Source organism: Melitaea cinxia, chromosome 22 (assembly GCF_905220565.1).
Source record: "Melitaea cinxia chromosome 22, ilMelCinx1.1, whole genome shotgun sequence".
Lineage (NCBI taxonomy): Eukaryota > Metazoa > Arthropoda > Insecta > Lepidoptera > Nymphalidae > Melitaea > Melitaea cinxia.
The window spans coordinates 7,966,820-7,974,998 of record NC_059415.1 but is presented as its reverse complement, the minus strand read 5'-3'; the positions used below and the strand labels follow the sequence as shown (position 1 = coordinate 7,974,998).

The following is an 8,179-nucleotide window of genomic DNA, read 5'->3' as shown; positions in this document are numbered from 1 at the left end:
AGGTAGGAACAAACCAGATTATACTAGACTGAGAAAAACTCGTGCAAATACACCCGCGTTGATTTTTTTTTTTTTTTTTTTTTAATTTCTTAATATTGCTATAGTAGGTATGATGTTTTAAAGCTTTTAACATAGTTTCGTAAACATGCCATCTAAAAATTTATTTTAAATATTACAGAAGCTCATGAATTTAGCGCATGGAAACGTTCTAGAAAAAAAAAAAGAACACTGCAGTAAATGACAAACAGCTGATCTAAAACTTTACTTGTGTAGTATTGAACTAGATGCCTAAAATATCATTTTTCGGTATCGTAAATATAATAATATATTTAATGAGAAAGCAAAACTTATACGTTTAATAAATAACAAAACAAAATCTTTATCGATGTTTTCAGTAAAGTAGAGAAAAAAAATATGAAGTATTAACACCTAAAATTGGATATATTTGTTCATAATAAGGGCTAATGAGTGCAAAGTAAATAAATGGAAATGAGTTTATTATTAAAATTTTCCATCGATAAGAAAATTATCATAAAAATCGATAAAACCTGTAACACAACGTATTTGTCTCGTTTAGTTGCTGCCACAAATCATACTAAACCTACACATACATGTACCTATATTGATAACCTAATATAACAGATTATTTAACAGTTATCTGTTAACAGTTATATCAAGTTATTTTTGTATCCTTATTTTAATCGTATTTTGAGTATCAAAACCCGTAATGAGTAAAAATAAAACTTTTATCGTGCATACTTCATGCCGTAACTATTTTCAAAAAAAAAGTTTGTATAAATAATCAGATTTCAAGTTTCTATTAATAAAGGTTGGTAGTATAATATTAATGTATTGCATTCAAATGAAAAATGATAATTTAGGAAAACATCTTGTAGTTTTAACGGTAAAGAAAACCGGTATTATAAATATTTTGAATTTTTTGAAGCCAAACTTCTGTACGCACACTTGACTGAGGGAGTAAGCTGATGAATACGTGACGAGAGCGTTACGAAAGTGTGATCGGGCGATGCGAACGGAAGTTGAGAGGGAGATATAAATTACTGAAGATAGAAAGAGAGAGATACGTATCATATACTACTGTCGGGGCAACTACGCAAAATTTTATTTCAGTCGTTTGGTCTAAAGTAAACTCGATTTTTTTACAGGTTTTTAGACTTTAGTTACACACGACTATATCTTTATTATTTATTATTATAATGTTACCCACATATCAGGGAATTCTAAATATTTTTAAATATATATTTTTGATATGATGTTAAAAAAATGTAGTAGAAGATGCCTATCATATATTAATGAAATGTGTTAAGAACGAAACCAGAAGACGCCAATTTTTCCCTAATAAACTGTTTTATACGAATGTTGAAGTATCTAATAGTGTTTTAACAAAACCAGAATCTATTTCGGCAAAAAAGTTGTATAAATTGGTCGATGAAGTTCAATCAATAGTGTCTTAAGGTGTTATCATGTTATTATTAATGTAGTTTTATCACATGAATTGTATCTTTTTTTTCTGTAAATAAATAAATAAATAAATGTAATTGTATTAACATAAATGTATAATAACTGAGCGACATAGTCGCAGTAGCGGCAAAGCTCTTTAATAAAGAAAAAATAAAATAAAAAATCAATCAATCAATCATATCCTAATAAGTATTTGAAAATAAAATATTATTATTATTAAATGTAACTTTACTTACTAAATAAAAAAATGACTATAACTTTACTTCTATAGGACTTACCGTAGCAGATTTTCATTTTTAAAATATTTCGCGTAACTATATGTAACATAACATTGATAGTGTCCGCAAGAGCTTAAACATAGCAAACAAGTATACTTTTTATAAATTAATATAGATTTTATCAGATTACATTGTCATTAATTTTACGGTTTTCCGTTGGCGATAATGTCAACGAACGATATTTAAAAATTTTAGTTTAATTAAAACGAATATTAATTCCCGGTAAGACCATATATTTAGCAGTGCATAAATTTTCAAGATCCCTGTTTTTCCTGCTTCAATCTGTGTAATGGCGGTGGAAATGAAATATGGGTCCGGTGAATATTTTCAAATCGTACGACTCGTACTATCGCACAGAAGTGTGAAAATTGATATTACTATAAGCCTAAAGAAGGGTTTAATTTTTTTTATAAACATAGGAGTTTAATTATTTAGTTCTTCTAACTATAATTAAAATATTGCACAAAATCAACAATTCAAATAATTATTGTAACAAAATAAAAATGCAAGTAAACATTTCATTTAAAAAAAAACCAAAAATAGGTTTAAAAACATTGTAAAATTTGAGTATAATTATTGAAAACTTACTGATTTTTTTAGGAAGCTAGCTTAGAATAATATTTAACTCAAATGAATTATCTTAAACATAATTTTAAAACTTATAAATATTTTCTTCTACTGAGAATAAAGACAAAAATGTCGCACAAACGAGAGCGGTTAAGAAATTCTCGACTTTTAAAAATATACGTTCGCGGATAAACACGACGTCTTCTAAGGATACCTAAAAATGCTTACATGGATGTTATTACAAGACTAGAGACGTTACATTACAGATATCTTTTATTTCATTTTTTTTGTGTATTTCGTATTTGTTTGTTGTTATTAGCAATGTCTAAGTATGCAATTGTTGTGATAATTTGTGTTTCGTACACTGTACAGCTTTAGAACTAGTTACATTTTTGACTTAACTAATATATAAAATTCTCGTGTCGCGGTACTCCTCCGAAACGGCTTAGCTTAACCGATTCTCATGAAATTTTGTGTGCATAGTGGGTAGGTCTGAGAATCGAACAACATCTATTTTTCATATCCCTAAGTTATAAGGGGAGGGGGGGGGGAATAAGGGGGTTAATATCATATATGGCAAAACAACGTTTGCGGTGTCAGCTAGTTTTTTAATATTTTTATGCATATAACACAGTACGTTTTGGAAAAACATAAAATTCAATGCCAAGTTACCTGCCAACTGAAAATTTAAAATTATTTACTAAATAGTTTGTAACAAATTATAATCTGCTTTAATGTATGCTACATAGTAGCTTGTCCCACTGCTGGGCATAGGCCAAGAGGTCAAGAGTGTTGGAGAATAATGTATATGTGAGTATAGTTAAAGAGAAAGTTTTTAAATAACTATAGTTATCAGTATGGATATTTATTTAAAGCTGACCTTCAAACTGCACATAAACGAATTGTGGGTCTCTTTAGTGACCGAAGTGTGGCACAGAGGCGAGGTTAATCATTTTGTTGTGCAGTGACTTTTCCGTCGCACTTTGCGCTTTGGCGCTCCGTTTTCCGTTTCTTTCCTTTTGCCCCAGGGGCGCTCAACCTTTTAGTGCATCAAATAAAGAATCCATTAACTAACTGACTTCATGACTTTACTTATGATGAAATGGCATTCAAACTGAACAAACAACCGTCTTTTATTTTCTTATATTATAAAAAATAATTAATAATAAATATTTAAAAAATTGAACTTCAATATCTAATAAAAAAATTGTCTCTCATACATGAAATAATATAAAAAGTGTGTGTCGACGCACGAATGAAGTTTACTCCTTCAGATCAGCTGTCTATAGGCACAAAAAAGGCTAACTAGTCTAAGAAAAAGATTAATACCACATCAAATGATAAATAAATGAATCAAATAACGTTACGAGAAATGTAACGTCATTCGTTCAGTAGATTTCACTCCTCATATTTTTTTCATAGCGGGGGCCTTATATGAAAATCGATTCTTAAGGAGTAAACTCCAAAACTTATTATTAGTGTACATCGTACATCGTATTTGTATACGCAAAGCGCAAACGGAAATATTTGCGACTCCTGCACGATGCGCAAATTGATTGCCTTTTACTCCTTCGCCGAATGTTCAATATTCGTAAAGATACAACACTACAAAATTTGTTTATATCATAATGCGGCATAAATTAAATGTTTATAAATAAAAAAACGGCAATTAGTTATATAATAAGCCCCCATTTTTTAATTTAACGTCGATAAACCACGCGCTTGCACTGGTCGGAGTAGCGCGTGCTTGTCGACGACCGCTGCCACCGCTTTAAGCGCTTCAATACTTACGTTAGCTTATATTTATTGCAAGGAAACGTTTATGGTATTTAATTAGCGCTTTTAAAATACTTTTAGTTGGTTTTGACATTTTCTAGCACAGACACACAGGATTGCCGATCTGAAGTATTTTTTTTTAATTTATTGCTTGTAAGATTAGCATAATAATTCATCGTGTTTCAACCAAAGGAACGGACTATTTAAAGCTTATGTGTGTTCTTTATTTATATGAACAATAATGTGTTTGTTTGCAAGCGAAAAAAAACTGACTTCAATTACATCGACAAGTAAAGCAAACGTAAGTGGACGCAAAATAGTCAAGCAAATCCACTTTATCAAAGATTACTCAAAAAGTAATCATCAGATCTCGATCAAATTTAAATGAGACCACAAGACAACGCCAACTTTCGATTAAAATAAGAATAATCAAAATTGTGGATAATACAGCTCACTACGTTATAGGTAGTAGATCTGGCCGCGTAACTCCAGTTGATGGATAGTCTTATTGGGGTTCCGATAGATGGCGACTCAACAACTACGCGTACGCACTGTCACATATAACGATAAATACGCGTCATCAAAGATTAATCGAAAAGTACTCATTATATTTCGATCAATTTTAAATGAAATAACAAGACAAGCATCAGCTTTCGATTAAAATAAGAATCATCGAAATCGGTACACAGCGTTAAAAGTTATGCAGAATAATATAAAACGAAAAAAAAAGACTTCAATTACATCGACAAGCAATACAACGTAGGTAGACGAAAAAATAATAAAGTAACCACGCGTTATCAAAGATTACTCAAAAATTTGTTATCAGATCTCGATGAAATTTACATGTGACCACATGATAAACGTCAGTTTTTGATTAAATTAAAAATCATCAAAATCGGTACACCCAGTAAAAAGTTATGCGGTATGATACAACGTAGATCGACGAAAAAATAGTCAAGCAAATAGGTACGCATTATTAGATGTAACTTGAAAAGTACTTGTTAAATCTCAATTCATTTTAAATGGGTCCACCTAGTAGTTCACCTAGAAGTTCTGAAGTAACATACATTAAAAAAAACACACGAATTGATAAACTCATCCATTTTTAGAAGTCGGTTAAAAATAATGTAATTATTTATTATTTGAATTTGAGTTAATACGCTTGTAGAGATAACACAGTTTATCAAGATTAAGTTCGATATTTAGGGCATGTCTGTCGCCAACGTCCATACCACGTTGAATACACCGGTTCTCGTCCGATCACCGAAGTTAAGCAACGTCGGGCGCGGTCAGTACTTGGATGGGTGACCGCCTGGGAACACCGCGTGACGTTGGCTTTTTGTTGTTTTTCTATTGCACATGTGATGTAAAGCTAAATTAACATTCGTCATACATAATTTATGTAAATATTTACAGAATCTCAACAGAAAGAAAACAAAGATAAGCTAGGTTTATATTGGTATTGAAATTCTTTTTTCCGTACCGGTAAAATAATTTGGACATTGTCTCCTCTATATTGGTTTCTTGGAACAAATCGCTGGTTAGTGATATGGCTCAAAATGCATTTTTTTTTTTTCTAATTTGATGGAGTTCAATTTGCTTTTCTTTATGGGGGACAGCGCGTACGCAGTCCCCACTACCAAAAATTACGCGTCCGAGTTATCCGCATTTATTATTAGGGATTTTCATTTCATTTATTATTAGGGATAATCACAGAGGTCAACCCCGCCCAGCCCAATGGAGGAGCCTCGCTCTGAGGGAAACCGCCTTCATGACCACGGTGTCCCCTACGCCAGGTAAATGCTTTGCTTTACGCTCGTCACCGTTTTGTACATCCGGGCGAAAACATCTCGCTCTCAGAATTGATAAAGTTCGGACGTTTCAAAATTAACTAACATTTAAAATTTACCGACATCACTCACTTCGGCCAGCAGTAGAAATGGTTGAACAATGAAAAGTCGCATTATTATCTTCTGTTTGTATTCTGTAGACATCTATACTAAAAATAAATAAAATTGGCGTGGATATATACACGGCACATATACCAAAAGAGCATTTTTTACAATTTTTGTCCGTCAGTCTGTCTGCCTGTCTGTCTGTTTGTTCCGGTTTATTTTTAAAACGACTGGATCGATTTTGAGGGACTTTCACTGGCAGATAGCTGATGTAATAAGGAGTAACTAAGGCTACTTTTATTTTAAAAATTTATTTATTTTGTAACTCTGAGAACTGAACAATATATTTTTTTAATTCCACGCGGAAGAAATCGCGCGCACAACTAGTAATACATAAGTAATTATAGATACTATATAAATACATAGTTTTTTTTTAGTGTTCCGTACCTAAAGGGTAAAAACTTGATCCTATTACTAAGACTTCGCTGTCTCTCCGTCCGTCCGTTCGTCCATCCGTCTGTCTGTCACCAGGTGTATCTCAAGAACCGCAATACAGTTGAAATTTTCACAAATTATGTATTTCTGTTGCCGCTATAACAACAAATACTTAAAATAATATAAATATTTAAGGGAGGCTCCCATACATAAAACGCATTTTTTGCCTATTTTTGCTCGACATCAATAAATGGTAACAGGTAGTCACTGTATATATTATAATATTTCAAGTGCCTACTTGAAATATTCACAAAACACTCAATTGTATATTTACTTTAATAATAAATAAAAAAAAATAAAAAAAATAAAAACATTTAGACAGAAAATTTTTGTTTAAATATTTTACCTTGTCAATGGTACGGAACCCTTCGTGCGCGAGTCTAATGCACACCTGGCCTGTTTTCTTTTACTAACAATCGCTGTAACTACTACTAACTACTAAAACTAACTATAAAAAGCAGTGCGTTTGTAGCTTATTTCTTCTTAACTACAGAACTCATTCCTTAAATATAAAATGTAAATAAGCCATACTTTATTAAATAACGTATCTCGAATTTCGTTCCATTAAACGCACTTTATATTCGCACATTTAAATTTAAACTTTACTTAATGCAAATTAAGGCTTAAAATTAATATTTTCAAATTGCCCATATATTATAATCTCCAGATTCATCACTTCAGTCGAAAACGAGTTTTATCATCGGGTAATAAAGTTGAGATTCGTTAGTCAGAAGATGATAAGCGTTATATAAAACGAGTGGATAGTAAAACGGCTCGCAGTGATTTCAGAAAATCCGTCTGAAGTCCGTTGAATTAGAGCCCTAAGTAAATAGGATTACGTATATTTGTTCAACATAAATCTCAGTCAAGGATAATCTATTTTGTTTCAGTGGATTTTTGTCTTTATCTCGAGAGAGCTTAGTAACTATCTACAAAGTAATTTCTAATTGTATTTACCGAAAGGTAAGGTAACGGAAATTCGACGATTATTTGCCTATTTTTATTTTATTTAACTTGCTATATAGCTCTTTTTCAATTGAATTTCAGTATTTACTCATTATGTTTAATATAGATCATTTCCCTTTTCCTAAAACTATTCCTAAGTTATCAATACCTAAAACTATTCCTAAGTTATCATACCTAAATATTGATTACTCATCTTCGTCCTATCTTTTTCCTTTTTCTTTTCATCCAAAATATGTGAGCGTTTTGTGTTCCGACGGTTCCTTCATCTATCTAGGCTAAAGCTTTTAATACTTTTCAAAGCGGTTCCCCAATAGCTTTATAGAAATACGTCTTTGCTCTGAATTACTGAAGATTTTTGTGTTGCTAGATGTTTATGGACGAGTGTGATAGTCTTGCCATTGGTTAATATTAGTAATGCAAAATTAAAATTTTCAGGCAAGTTTCAAAAGTAAGTACTTTTAAAACACTATATAAGTGTAAGCGTAAAACAATTATATTTCTGTAAATTTATTTTAATTACTTTTATTTATTTATTTATTTATACTTTATTGTACACCACAACTACATTTTAAACAATAAACACATTAAAAAAAAAACTTTATTATATTATATTCAATTTTTTTTTTTTTTTTTATTATTATTATATTTAACTTAATAACTGACGAATTTTTTACTGCTATATTTTTTCCTCAATTATCAAAATCTGTCCTGACGGTAACT

At 31.0% G+C, this 8,179-nt stretch overlaps 1 non-coding gene and 1 pseudogene across 1 annotated transcript; one reads left to right on the top strand and one right to left on the bottom strand.

The window, feature by feature from the left end:
• The first annotated feature begins 5,321 nt into the window (after positions 1-5,321).
• LOC123664837 lies at positions 5,322-5,440 on the top strand. Its single transcript, XR_006744942.1, has one exon. It is a non-coding gene; the product is annotated as a 5S ribosomal RNA (ribosomal RNA).
• Positions 5,441-5,713: 273 nt separating this feature from the next.
• LOC123664799 lies at positions 5,714-5,907 on the bottom strand (annotated as a pseudogene).
• Positions 5,908-8,179: the final 2,272 nt, after the last annotated feature.